This window comes from Anneissia japonica, unplaced genomic scaffold (assembly GCF_011630105.1).
Source record: "Anneissia japonica isolate Jap-2015-1 unplaced genomic scaffold, ASM1163010v1 scaffold352_len1594369_cov220, whole genome shotgun sequence".
NCBI lineage: Eukaryota > Metazoa > Echinodermata > Crinoidea > Comatulida > Comatulidae > Anneissia > Anneissia japonica.
Window position 1 is genome coordinate 785,232 of NW_022751928.1, and position 15,735 is coordinate 800,966.

The 15,735-nt window shown below is 31.6% G+C and overlaps 1 long non-coding RNA gene across 1 annotated transcript; it reads right to left on the reverse strand.

Moving 5' to 3' along the window:
• Window positions 1-736: 736 nt before the first annotated feature.
• Window positions 737-8,744, reverse strand: LOC117121968. Its single transcript, XR_004447653.1, has 3 exons — window positions 8,684-8,744; window positions 3,260-3,297; window positions 737-2,196 (listed from the first exon to the last, which is right to left on the reverse strand). It is a non-coding gene; the product is annotated as an uncharacterized LOC117121968 (long non-coding RNA).
• Window positions 8,745-15,735: the final 6,991 nt, after the last annotated feature.

The window sequence follows — 15,735 nt, forward strand, 5'->3', positions numbered from 1 at the left end:
TCAGCTCTCCCATGTCAAATCCTAGACACGCCACTGTATGGATAGGAATACTTTGACTGAGCTACGGTTCATTGGCTTTGCCAGCTCTTCTATCATGAGCCAAGCATTACATGACATTGACAAACTTCCTCAACCCGTGTCACTTTTGCATTTTCACACTTAAATCCAAAGTTACGGTAATCTTTATTGATCATACTGAAAATACATTCATCAGTATCAATTAAATGAAAAGCAGAACCTATTTTCAGGTGGTTCAGGAAGCTTCTTGACTTTTTTTTTTTTTTTTTTTTCATTCAATCAAGTAATAAATTACAATCTTTTTTAACAACTTCAGTAGTTTTTTTGTTTTTTTGTTTTTTTAAAAACTTAAATGGAATTAAGTTCTTATCCAACATTTGGAAATTACCATAAAATTGTTCCTAATTAGGGACGCAATTCTAAACAGATCTATGGCATAATTGTAGACTTGGCCTACAACTTGCAACAATTATCTGAGATATAATCTATGCAAATATTAGATAATGAGTGCTTTGGCACAGTTATTGAGTTTTCACTCTCTCCATACCCTTTCCCACTCCAAAGACTATGTAAGGAGTAAACTTTCAGTGTCATTTCAGCCTCTTATAATTTCTAAACTTTTCAAATGCAATATAAATCAAATCAACCTAACTAAAATTTACATAGGTTATTATATTTTTCCAGACATTAAATAAAAAAGCAGATAGTAGATGGCAAGTCTAGATGATAATAATATTTATTCAGCAATTTAAAAAATAACAGTGTTTGAAAGAATGGAAGGAGTTCTAAGCTGTATGGCCTCCTTTATACAAGCAAATCTGGACTTACTGACCATATTTAACTAAACCTTACTAGCCAAGATAAAAGTTTAATTTTTGAATCAATTAGAGTAACATTATATTTAATTCAATAGTTTTCTTGCCAGGGAGTTCTTTGATACTAAATTTAAAAAAATATTTTTTGAAAAATTGCCAGTTACTTCCTTTTGTGACGGTGGAGCAGTATAGTGTTTAGATCTTAGTTTATCATTTGTATACAAAGAATATCCAATTTAATTTTCGGTATTCATAGTATTAAAAAAATAAATAAAATAAAACAAATATTGGAAGCCAAGTCCAAAATATTTCTGCAAATTTAGTTATAAAGTATGCATGTTATAGCCTTATTTATACAGTACGGATGTTACCGCTGGCTTAGTATTGATCGATGTATAAAGCTATAACTTTAGGTAAATTACTGACAAAATACATCTAAAAATCCCTTCCTCCTCATTTAAATCATTACCACAAGAGTGAATAAAATCAACTTTTCAAATACCTGCTGCTCCTTATCTTTTACATAGACTTCCTTGTGAAGTCAGTTGGCCCTCAAAATACACCATTTAAAAAAAATGTTTTCCATAACCGTTGTGGGATCCTGCAGATGCCTTATGCAGTTCATAACACCTTCATAAAATGCTATTAATGCACAGATTATTATTATAATTATTATAAATTACAATCTCTTTTAACAAATTCAGTAGTTTGTTTAAAAAAAAATAAAAAATAAAGACTTAAAATGGAATTTAGTTCTTATCCAACATTTGGAAATTACCGTAAAATTGTTCCTAATTAGGGACGCAATTAATGCACAGATTATTATTATAATTATTATTATTAATATCATACTATTATTATTAGAATTATTATTATTATCACATTAATTACGATTCTATTGTTATCATCATTACCACTTCTGTAGTGTAATCTAGTTAGTTTACACATCTCTTATTTAATAAATGTTCAATGCATAGGATATTATTGCACCTGGTCACTTGGTCGACAATGCTCTGTTCTATTACAGCCATTCTGCGCAGTAGCATTCAACCCCACCAAGTACACACCTTTGTGGAAAGTAGCAATACAGGTAGATAAAGGTAACCAAGAGCCTTACCACTGAATCACTCACTTCTGCTTCAATGTAATATGTTCATGAAAGCATTATTACACTTTACTCAATCAGTTCACATTTGGTTCTAGAGTTTCAGCCATATTCAGAGCAGTAGCATGCAACCCAACCATGTACAGTATTTCCTTAACTTCAGATTGGAGAGAAGCAATTGCAGATAAGGTCTTCATTCAATAGTATTTAGTGTCTGTCTGGCTGCTAACATTCGTTTTCTTGCCTTTTGGAACATTTCTAGATAGCAGTTTAATAAAAAAAAGGAGAAAAGATACTGTAAGTACAACAAAAATTGCATACAAATATATTCTACATAGTGTTTCTGAATTCCTTTTGTAGAAAATACAAAGAAGATAATGTAACTGTATTAATATAGTATTGATATAATTATTAATATTGTTATGATTTAAAAATGTGAATTTTCTATGTTTATTATTGATTACAGAGAACAAATATTGCTGTACCTTAAGCCTAAACATACAAATGTTGTTTCTATGAGTTCAATATAAAAAATAGCTGTGGGAGGAGTGAGTGCAATCAATCAGTTGCAAAAATAGATATAACAAGTTACAGCAAGCTGGTACAGTGTATGATTATATCTGTCTCTTATAACGATGAATATTTTCCCCTTGTCCCCGCTGACGCCACCACTGGTCAGTACGGGTGCTACTAGCAAACCATTAACAGTGACGCGCAGTTAATGTATTGATCCCTGAGCAACAGGTCACCGCAACCATAAGTTAGATTAAAAAATAGCCTAATATCTGTCTCTTATACACATCTAGATGTGTATAAGAGACAGTTTCTAGATAGCAGTTTAATAAAAAAAAGGAGAAAAGATACTGTAAGTACAACAAAAATTGCATACAAATATATTCTACATAGTGTTTCTGAATTCCTTTTGTAGAAAATACAAAGAAGATAATGTAACTGTATTAATATAGTATTGATATAATTATTAATATTGTTATGATTTAAAAATGTGAATTTTCTATGTTTATTATTGATTACAGAGAACAAATATTGCTGTACCTTAAGCCTAAACATACAAATGTTGTTTCTATGAGTTCAATATAAAAAATAGCTGTGGGAGGAGTGAGTGCAATCAATCAGTTGCAAAAATAGATATATCAAGTTACAGCAAGTTGGTACAGTGTATGATTATATAGCACATCCGATGAGTTTGCTCAAGCCATCTTCATAACATCTCATGTTATCCATCATTAATGTCATAATATCTTAGTTGTCAACAACAAAAGGGTAAAATAAATTTACTGACCAAAAAATTTTGTGTACATACCTAAGACATTCTGCACTGAGTTTTGTGTTGAAACACCACTATGAAAAAAAAGATAATTATATAATGATGATGATGATATATACTTAAATAGATAAATCATAACAACAGTAGAGGTAGATACAATATAAACAAATAGATAAATATATATGACAGTGCTTTTCACAGGTTCCTGTATTTTTCTGATACTAGTGAATCTGACTATAAAATGAATTAAAAACTATATTTAAGAGAGAACTAAAGATATTTTTTGTTAAACTGAAAAAAAAAAAAAATTATGCCCTACATATTAAATTATGCAAAATTATGCACATGTTTTGTGTAAAAAATGTTGGACTTGATCAGTGTTTAGACTGTTTTCCAGCTCATTCCTATATTGGTTTTTGCATTATATTTGCATTTAAGAATACTATTACTTATTTGGAAAATAAGAGTTAGAGTTGAAGTTAATTTGAATTTATATTGCTATACTTAGGGGCATCAAGGTGATGGGTGCACGTACAGTATATTCAAGATTATGAGAAAAACAGAGGTAGAAAATAAGTATCACAGTTGGAAACACAATATTGTATTCTCAGAAATTTTTTCATCATGCATATCAACCTTTTCTAAACTTCAATGAATTTAACATACTTAGTTTATTTATATATTACCATTACATACGGCAATTTCAAATATAAACAAATAAGGATATAGCAAGAATGGTGCATGCTTATCTACTCAATCTACTCAAATTATTTATGAAACTTCATCAGTTCATACATAGCTTTTTCACAGTGAATGATGCATCATCACAAAAATAAATCATATTAATATAAATAGTTATTAGTTTTATAAAAATAATAGAATACTAAAAGAGATGGAAAATGCCCGTTTTTGTCTCTGACGGCCAAACTCCCACGCAAGATCTCCACCATGCCAAAATTAGTTGGCGTAATGACGGTAAACCACCTATGGTAACCTACCTAAGGTAACCTACCTACCACATCTCGGCTCATCTTTTCAACATCAAATCTCCACATAAGCTCATCACATTGATGAACCATTCAATTTTGGGTTAGTTTCCATCAAAATAAGTAATTATAATGAAAACGCATCATATGGATAATGATGGATAAGATTAGCTGGGTATGATATTTGACGCTGTTAACTCATAATTCATATACTGACATTTTGTATTAAAATACTGCTGTAGAAATTCTAACCGCTGCAATGAAGTTCATAAAAAGATCAATATTGAGTAAATTATAAGGTTGAGAGTAAATCCATATTTAGAATTATATATTATTATATTTAAATTTCCTCTTAAGAGTTGTGAAGATTCAAAAGTCAATTTCCTAAATAGGATTCAACTTTAACTTGACTGTAATTATATTCTAAAAATATCCATAGATAACAAAATTTCAGAATATCCCAAATATCATCACCGTTATCTACTCTACCTTTTCTTTTGTTTGACATACAATCATACTTAATACTTAAATAACAGTAAGGGTACAAAATATATGCATTTAATGACACTATCTATTTAATTATTTCATCTAATATTGACTTATCATTTACAATATCACATTTTATAAATCAGTCATGATGTCTTCATTTTCATTCGCACATAATTTTTCTATACATGAGCAGGCACGAATTCAATTTTGGTTTTGTTTTTAGGTTAGGTAGGATTTTACTTTCTGTTGATATTAAGACATCTATTGATTATATTTTAAGTTCCCTTGACTGGAGAAAATAAAATGTAAGATGGAATGAACAATTAATTCTTTTGGCTTTTAAATGTTTAAAAGGGCATGCCCCTCCTTACCTAACATCCAAATTTATTTTTAATTACGATATACATTCAAAATGCACTCATAGCCAAACGCATAATGATTTAATTGTACCATCTTGGAATATCTGCCAGGGCAAAAGAACTTTCTTACAGCGTGCATCAAAAAGTTGGAATGAACTTCCAAACGAAACAAAAAGTAACTTTAAAGAAATGACCTTAGTTTCATTCCAACATTTTATTAATTTAAAAGTTTTACATTAAATTCTCTTTTGACTTTATTTTTGTATTATATTCTTTCTTTTTTTTGATGATTTGTTTGTAACTGTACCACTTTGAAAAATAGTACTCAAGTACTGAAAGTGCATGCAGTCTAAAGAAAGAAAGAATAAATAAATATAGTGCCTGCTATTTTTTGTATGTTGTGTGCAAAAAAGCTGGGGTTGTTTTACATCACGATGAATATTTTCCCCTTGTCCCCGCTGACGCCACCACTGGTCAGTACGGGTGCTACTAGCAAATAATTAACAGTGACGCGCAGTTAATGTATTGATTCCTGAGCAAGAGGTCACCGCAACCATAAGTTAGATTAAAAAATAGCCTAATATATATATAATAACAGGGTGACTGACTTAAATTACTTACTGTCAATTTATTTTGACTGTCATATTGTAAATTTATTTTGACCTGCTTTAGGGGCAATTACTTTCTTAAAAAATTGCCTTCAGTCCTGCAGGCTTCAGGCAATTTTTTCAGTAAGTAATGGCTTTTTCAGCCTCTATTTTCTAAAAGATCCTCAGAACTTGACAATAATTGCATAATATATTAAAGGGTGTTGTACTGTTGTCGTTTGGGTATGATTATTAGTATTAATGGAGTGGGCTGTAGATTAGAATAACACTATTTAAAGGTAGATGCTGATTACATCAAAAAATTATTAGAATTATCTAATGGAATTTTTGAACATATTAGATCAAGGGCATACTGGTAATAATAATAATAATAATTTTGGCTTATATAGCGCATTATGCTAAAGCCTCAATGCGCTTAACAGTAAAAATAAAATTGGTAAGAGGAAGTATTACTGTGAGTGGGACGAAAGGTCACTCTCACCTTGATGAATCATTCTTCTCTGCCTTCAACTATTCCACCATTCACTATTCGCAGACTTAAGAAACTCAAATCCTCATTAGTATAGTACGACTTTTGCTAAGTATACTCAGCAACCCCCTACCTCAATCAGTCCCCCTCACAAGTATGTGTATGATTTTAAAATAAATACCAAAGATCTATGTCTTAATTACTATGCCGATGACACAATGATAAAAACTAAAATGAAACTAAAATTAGACATTGTAATGAGAAAATTTGACTCCTGAGGTTAACAAAGTACCTGACATTAACACAACCAACCTCTTAAGAAATCGTATTGATTTTCTAAAAAAAAGTGATATTATTGACACAGCAATATGAAAGCAGAGAAATTAAGATCGTAAAAAACTACAAGTATCTAGGCAATTTCATAAAACTCCTTGCTACCTTCGGCAATAAACTCAACTACAATGAATGAACATAATGAAAAGGTTAGCAAGAAGGCTAATAAAATATTTTTGCATTTCCTTTGTAATTACAAATTATTAGTAAGTTCCATTTTTTGATACAATGCTACTTCAAGTGTTTTGGCCAATACCTATGTTTTGTGATGTGGTATTCAAATTTTCTTATTATGAAGGAATTACACAGAGTATCATTAAACTAACATGTACATAGTTTACATAGTTGACTAAAGTGAATTTCACAAATATTATTCTATAAGCAAATAAACAAGATAAATAAGAACTTGTCAGATCCAATGAATAATATTATTTTTTTTCTTTTGTTACTTGTTTATGATTAATTTTTAATAGTATTGTTTACTGTATTTTAAGTTTAGTCCAGGGGGCCACCTTACGGGCTTATGCCTCATAGGTTGCCAACACTTGTTAGTAGGATTTTATATTGGTGAATACAAGTGAAAATAGAAAAGAATATAAATGATAATAATGTATGAATGAATGAATACAAAACTGGTAAACAAATCTCAGAGACTCTTGTTATCTAAAATCTAGTATGAAAAACTGACCTAGAAACTCCCTAATTTAAAACTTAAATTTAATTTCAACAAAACATTCCAGAAATAAATTATATTATGCCTAATATCAAATATTACATAATACATAAATATTGTTCTCTTCTTTGGTATTATGTTTGCAATGTTGAACTTTTTTCACCTAAAAGAAAATGAGTGCAGTAAAGTTTTTGCAGTGAGCTTGTGTGGTGCAAGTGAATACAGTATACTCTGTGCTGGATAAGTTAGTGCAGTCAACTCCTGTAGTGGATAATTAGTGCAGTCAACTTATCTGGAGTGGGCGTGTTAGTGCAGCAGTAAGTGATTGGATCAGAGGACACTTTGCTCCTACCATACAACTCCTGTAGTGGATAATTAGTGTAGTTAACTCATCTGGTGTGGGCGTGTTTGCGCATCACTAAGGGATTGGGACCAAGTTTTGCTTGTGTCCTTGGGCAAGAAACTTTTGCTCATTTTTCCTAGTTTTATCCCATACGCCAAGGCATTAAGGACACCACCATAATGAAAATCATTCCTATCAACTGTACTGAAAAACAAACAAACAAACAAACCGTATTAATTTTCGATCAATACTTTTGGGTTCTTCTCTGAACCTCCAGGGCGAGAGTTCATGTTCTGTCGACCACTGTCTGGAAGCGAAAGTGTTATGCAAATGGTTCTATGTACATTAGTGCATGTGCACAGAATCCCATGAGGGATAATTGTGTTCATTATGGTATTTTTTGATTTAAAAAAGATAATTTCATTGAAAACCATGCAAGTTAAGCGGCCCCTGTCGGGGGTACTAATCACCTGACGGGGGTGGCAGCCCCGTCGGGGAAGATCTGGCGCTACCGCCGCAACCCATACATTCGCGATAGTATACAACACCTCGCACTTAACAGTTTTTAATCCCTAAAATTTGACAGCTTATAATAGTAAAGCATACCTAAATTGTATTTTCGGCAATCAAGATTTCATTCCTTTGCCCTCCTGGACCCCCGCTAGCACCACCCCCTGGTTCTCAGGGTGTTCCATGTGTGTGTCTATATATCATATGACTTACCAAGTAAATATCAAAATCTGTAAATGGAACTTTACTTATAAATGCATAGTGCAAGCCCAGTTTCAATCAGGTAATAAAAATGATGGTGTTTGATAATTTTACAACAATTACAAACAGTAAAGCAAGGATTCCTAAGCAAGCAAAGAAGGTGATCTATATTGAAACTGCTCAGATGAAGACAGCTGGAGACTGGTGGGTATTACTGTCCTTGTTGGGGGTAATAGCGTGTCATATGTATCACAATTTTCTCTCTGATATGCTTCCCCAAAAGATGAGGGGGGTGCAGCTCTCCTCAATAGAGGGGTCCTCTTTCCTGCTCCCTTGATGGCACCACTGCTGCTTTCATACTGCAATCTGTTAAGCTATAATAATAGCTTTATTTGGAAACTACACTTTTGATCAGTGGCACACGTCATGAGGTGCCTTCACAATTTTCCACAAAATGTAAATTAATTAAAAAATAAAAGATAATCTTACCCAAGACGATCAAGGAATGTTCCCATTCTACGTTTTGAAGATGCTCTATCCAAGAAAGCTCTGCAAATATAAACAGATAATTCTTGTGAAACTACAGTATGAAGATTACTTAACCAGCTAAGCCACTGGGATTTTGGTGGGAATTAATATCTGATATTAAGAAGCAACTGATTCTTCATGATCTTGCTTTTGCATGGAACCACTCCAGTTCATAATGCATTGCAAATAACAGGGATCAAAAAATGATACACACTCATCTTTATAGAACAGCACATCCATTTTGGGTGACAGTGTCTTTGTTATTTCTTGGCATTATTTTCATGTTATAATTGTTTGTAATTTGTACTATATTTATTATTATTTCTTCTGTAATGCATTTTGTATTGTCTTGCCAAAAGGAATAAAATAACTAAAAAATCTTATACATTTAAAGACAAAAGAAGATCTCCCAAAAGATACTTTTTTAAACTAAATCATGGTACAATATAGAAACTGTCTTGTAGTGATGCTATATAAACTATATCAATCTATAACATTAGCAATAATTAACTGAAAATCATAATCACTATTGAAAATCAAAATCATAATCATAATAATAATCATATAATATGTCACACATATTAGTACTGATAGTTGTGCAAGGCAAAAGTAGAAAATGTCACAAGGTTTAAAATTCATAAAATAATAAATTTTCTGTGTTCTGGAAAGTATACTTTAATTGTCTTGTACCACTATATATTATAAGACAATGAAACACTTCCCAAGGTTAAAACATAGATAAGTTAAAATCCTTATTTATGATAAATGTCAAATGTACAAATAATTGCCAAAGGAGCATTTTAATGAAGGTTAAGGTGTAAAATATTAATGTTGAGAGTGTGAAATTTGAGTCAAGCAACTGATTCCTTGTTGAGAGTGAAAGGATCAACCTTGTAAAGTCCATTTCTCAACATTGAGTCTTCCCTTTGAACAGTTGTAAGTCAACAAACAATTTGAAATACTAAGAAGTTGTTTTCTCAGTTTATGTCAGTGATTGATCATACATTACTGTCAGTGAAAATGTGTGGGTATACACATCCACTCAAGAACTTACACCTGGGGATGTTTACATTTCAACTGGCATTAAGAGAGTGAATAGAGGCTTGCAATTAATTATGGTATTTAGCTGTGACAGTGTAGCTAATATTATACATCCCCTTTATCATTTTGCGAAGAGCAATTTACCAAGACAAATAATTTTGTTTTTGATGAGTATGCTCATAAAACAGAAGTTCATGTTCTAAATTGTTCTTTATTTTCTTAGAACAGATTAACTTAATGCATTCAAGACTTAAGGAGTTCATGCTGTTTCAACAAATTATATAAACACATGTAATTGATTACGAAAATGATAATAAAACTAACTCTCTGCTTGCTTGATTGTAGCATTATTATTTTTTATAGGAGATACTTTTCTTGTAGGGCCTTATTTTTTATTTTTTCATTCATTTTGGAAAATATTTTAATATGGTACTACACAAGGTAAATAAGATTAGTACAAATAGTTTCTTGGACAAGCCAAGAAGCTTTAATGACTTATTTCCATTTTGGTCCATTTAACTTATAATAACAATCTATTATACTTGACATCATATGACATTCTGTGATATCTATGCTTGAAAAATAGTACTGCCTCATGCTACAAAAATTAAATGAATCTAAATCATCGACAGGTTAATGTCTTTGCTCTCCAATTAGCTACATTACACATACCCCAAGGGGGACAGGACACACATGTCTGGGTACACATGTGCATTCCTTCATTTTTTAAAAGCTCCTAAACATGTAAAATACAAAGAATATGTTCTAATCTTTTTCAAGAATTGCTTTCACCCTTGGAGGCAGATTGAAAGGAGGCTTATGGTACTCTAGTGGATAGAACTCCAACCCTAAATGTGCATTTACTGATGTGTGTCTTATTCTTACGAAAAAATACACTCATTTAACTGCCGAACAGAAGTTTTAATTACTTCATGTTTATAAACCCTTTGTGGGCCACAAATTTGTCTTTTGTAAAAACCACCTTTCCACTTCGTTTTGGAATGCATGCATTATAGTGTTTACAAGTGCCCCTCCCAAAGAATCTAAAATTTTGGACTGCTATTTATGCTTTCAAAATAGTGCTACAGTGCAAATAAAATGATTTAAAAAACGTTGACAGGTTGTCTTTGCTTCTCAATATGCTACGTTCCCGCGAGGGACACGTCCTATTAATTACGTTATTACTCAATAGTCGATTGAGAATATTCTAAACATTAGGCCATAACCTCCACATTTCATAACATTTATACAGTCTCATCGTGTTAGGTGGATTAAAAGCTATAAGTCCTCAAACGTCAACGTATTCCCAAGCTACTCTCAACACAATTAGCATTGTTTACACATGGTACTCAACTCGTGTTTAATACAGGTATTAAAAACCAAATTATATACAGTACACTAGAAATTCTCTCCTTTATTAATCTCTATGTCCATTGGGAAATCTGTAACACATTTGCACATTTAAGGATAATTTTCTGCATGAATTAAAATTTATCTTGCATATAATTTGAAAAGTAAATTTCAAAGATATGAACTATTTAAATCATAAGAAATATAATATCAGTATCTATGCCATGTCAAATTTATAAAGCTATTATTTGAATAACAACATGAACATTCTAAACAAGAAATATAGGAAATAATAAATATTGTATCGTTTAAAATAGAGGACTCAACAACTCAAAACTTTCTTCCTTATAATTTCTACTAAATAAATAAAGTAATATTTAGATACCAAGGTAAAATAATTTAATCAATATTTACGTTTAAAAGAAATATACTCTATATATATTTTATTACTTTCATTTCCATTTCAGATTTTTGTAAATTTTCAATCTTACCAGTAACCTATAAGATTTTCTTTTCTGCAATTATTATGTTTGACACATTTAAGCTGTCTAGACTGTCTAGACTAGATTGATTTTTATATCATACCATAACTTTATAATTTCCAATATTTCTTCTCTATTTCTGGCAGTTCAATTCTTACCAAGTCTGTTTTGAATTTTGATTTAGAATTGAGACAGTAGATGTTAAAATTTTAGATTAAGTATATTAAAATGAACTACAAATACCACCTTGGCAGTTCTCTATTTTATTTTTTGTAATAAATGTAGTCCCTTTTAGAATAGAAAGTTTCCAATATTTACACAAGAGAGCACTTTATTATTATATTATTGATATTGTCAAATAAATACTAAAGAATGAAAGTTTTTATGAGATTACCAATAAGAAATTCCATAATATGCAGATTTTCTTTTCTACAAATACTTTATATATACAGTTATTTTTCCAGTAATGATGTTTTTTATGCTTTTGTGTTATCTTTATGTCGTTTCTTACAAAAAACAATTTTCTAATGTATTTTATTGTATATTGGACAAATAAACATGTATTGCAGTGTATTACATTTAATATATTGGACAAATATATACTGTATTATCTACACTAGATTGATTTTATATATGATGAAATTCATCATATATTTTTTTCTCTATTTCTGTATGTCAGGTGAGTGTTTTTGACCCAGAATTAAGACAGTAAATGGTATAAATTTTGAACAATTAAATTTCAATATAAGGCAATAATAAGAACATCATCTACCTTGGCAGTTACTGTTCTCTATAATGTTTCATTTTAGGGGAGTCCTCTTTTTGAAATAAAAACTGTTTAGTAATCTCAATTTTGTATAATTTAGAAAGGTTCTCTGAGATATATTACAGCTGTATTTATAGTATCAATAAATATTTCATTTATAAATAAAATGATACATTTATCCAATTTATCTTGCATAAATTACAAATCCTTATTTGATAAATAAATGATGGTTTCAACAAAACATTTTCATGTTCTGAATTACAACTGAAAGTCAATAACTTACTTAAAATACACACAGTAGCGAATTTAAATATGGTTTTTTGCATGTTTTTTAACTTGAGATAGGCAGTATCTCTTTAAACTAAATAAACTGATAGATATATATTTTTTCTATATCCATAGCGAATGCAACATGATGAGGTGGGTGCAACATTTTTAAGGATGATCCTCTTAGACTGTGCTACTAACAAGCAGCAGGTAGTGTCGCCTCATCGAGCCTCACAGAGAGCGAAGATGAATTCATCGGCCAGCGGTCATAGTATGTGCCCCGCATAGGTTTGCAAAGCACCTTAAATGGAGAATTACTTGTGCTTGGATGAGAATGAAAATATATATGACTCTATTTTGACATTGGAAATATATTATAACTTCAGTAGTATGACACTATTACCAATGAGAAGCTAATACAGTTCATTACCTATAATAATTTGTCATGGGAGATTAGCTGCCATGCAGGCAGAACCCTGTCTGAGCTATGCCCAATTATCTGTATTAATACTATCCTGAAGCCTATTCCAATCACAGGAGACTCCAATCATATGTGGGGATAATTCGATGAGACGTGGGGCTAAATTGGTTGTCCCTGAACTTGTAAGCTTTAGCAATGTTCGTTAGTACAAGAGTCAAAATCTATGATACTTTTGTATTTATCTAGACACTGTAACACATGAAATAATTGCATTTTCTTGCATACACATTGAAAACTGTGGATATTATGTTTCATTACATATAATAGTATGTAATTTAAATAAATAATGGATGAAAAAATGGATTTTAGTTTTATCCAGAATATTAAATGAAAAAAAAAAAAACATTAATAGCAATAAAATAGGAATTTATATACCGCCTCCCATCTGGTGTGTAAGTCAGAGGGCAAAAGGAGATTTATAAGTAACTTTTAAAAAATAAGAAGTTATGGAATTCCTAATGCGAGGGGGAAGGTAATTCCAGAGAAACTGGGCAGCAATCAAAAAAGTTTGGTCATTAGATTTCTTATGAGGTAATTCCAGAGAAACTGGGCAGCAATCAAAAAAGTTTGGTCATTAGATTTCTTATGGGACCTCGGTCAGAGCAAATTGTGGTTTTATGGGATGGGGTTTTATGAGGCAGGAGGGAGAAGATTTAAACTTTAACATTGAGTATATACATTAAATGTGAGTTTCTTGCACATGCCTGATCTGATGTTACATACTTACTGTACTGCTCACTGATTGCAATGCACGTATTGATGATGGTGCCTCACTTAAAATGAGCGTCATCTTTTGACCCTTGTCTGGAAATTGGGTCACATCGATGGGCATAACACACTCAACAAATGACTTTAATAACAATATATTGGCATTTATATAGCACTGTCCATATCTAAGTGTCTGAAATCGGTTGACATTATGCCCCTAATTACTAGGTAACAACTATACATTATGTTCAATCTTGATTTTTTTTGTCCCTGGAAGCATTTCTAGTTTTGTATGAATGTCAAGCATAGATCAAATACATTCACATTTACATCAGATACCTATTCACATACCTACGTGGAGATAAAAAAAGAAAAAAACATACCCAAAGACTACAACATGCCCCAGGGCCTAATTACCAATGACTATTGTAAGATTTGATCCCAACATTACAGTTGAGAACCTAAGCACAACCATTGTGCCAGCTACTATACTGTGACAACTGCTCTCGGTATACTCACTTAGCATGCACAATAATTGCAACATTTTAAAAGACAATTTCATTAATCTTTAAATTTAATGATTCTGGACTTAATCATTGGTGTTGTTTTACTGTACCATAGCAGACACATGGCATCTATGAAAGATGAATAAAGAAAGATGCAAAAAAACAGATTTAGCATGTACTATAAAGCTCTGTCTACTATCAAATTTCCTCTTATAAAAAACTGTTGTATGCTCATATCAGGGCCGTCGGAAGCGCGCTTTCTGCACCGGCTATGGCCGGACCACTTTTTCTCAATTACATTACTTTCTGAAATAAATATATAATGATAATTATTAATTATATGAAAGTATGCATCGCATTAAATTTTTCAATCATGGTACGATGGACCTGAGATAGAGGGTACAGTATCTACAGTAGCCCACTTCCACTATTTTATTTCAAATCACTTTTATTCAATAAAATTTCAGATACATATAAATTGAATAAAAGGAAGAATAAATAAATGAATAAAACTCTCTAGGTTACATCCTTAAAATAAGATGACAAGGGAGTAAAAACACATTGAAAAAAAAAAACAGGACAACAAGAAAAACAAGAGTTTCGAGAGCATTGCACAATTCATGACGGCCAAATGAAGTGAAAGACTAGGAGAAAATTACGAATTACTAAGTAGTAAGAAATGGAGGATTTCAATCTTGTATCTGTTCCTGCATGGGGTTGGAATAGGGGTAGTTGCTTTGAAGCACATTTTCAAAATTTACAGTATGAATTTATACACCAACTTTACCTCTTGAGGGGGCGGGGGGATTGCCAGATGAGATTTTTGGGCATCCACAATTTATACTTTTAGACCACAATATTAGGGATTGGCAACCGCAACTTGATTGGATTTAAAAATTAGTTTAGTCTCACGACCTCGTCGTGGCGTCGGACGAAAGATGGTGGAGGTTGTCCAGGTTTATAAAGGGGTGTGGTGCTCAACAAAATTAGCAATTACAGTGTGATGAAAAGCAACGGTAAATAGATTAAATCCAAACATTTTTTTTAATTGATATATACATTACAACGAGAACAACCAACTTTTTGTTCAGGAATATATTTTCTTGGGGGGGGGGGTTAAGTTGTCCGACAGGGGGGACTTGAGCTCGTAGGCTCGAGGTGGGGAAGGGCTGAGAGGGGGTTCCCCTTCCAAATGAGATTGTCTTTAAGGATAGGAACCTCTGGATGGCCGGAAATGGCACTCTCAGTCACCTTCATCATAACCGTCATTGTTATCATCATCCCCCATCATAATTATGATCATCATTAATTCACATTTTTTTCTGGGCATCAAGGTAAACAAGGTTTAAAGATGTATTGTCTCTTGAAAATGACAAAAAATCATAAAAATAATTTTGAAATTAACTTGTTCA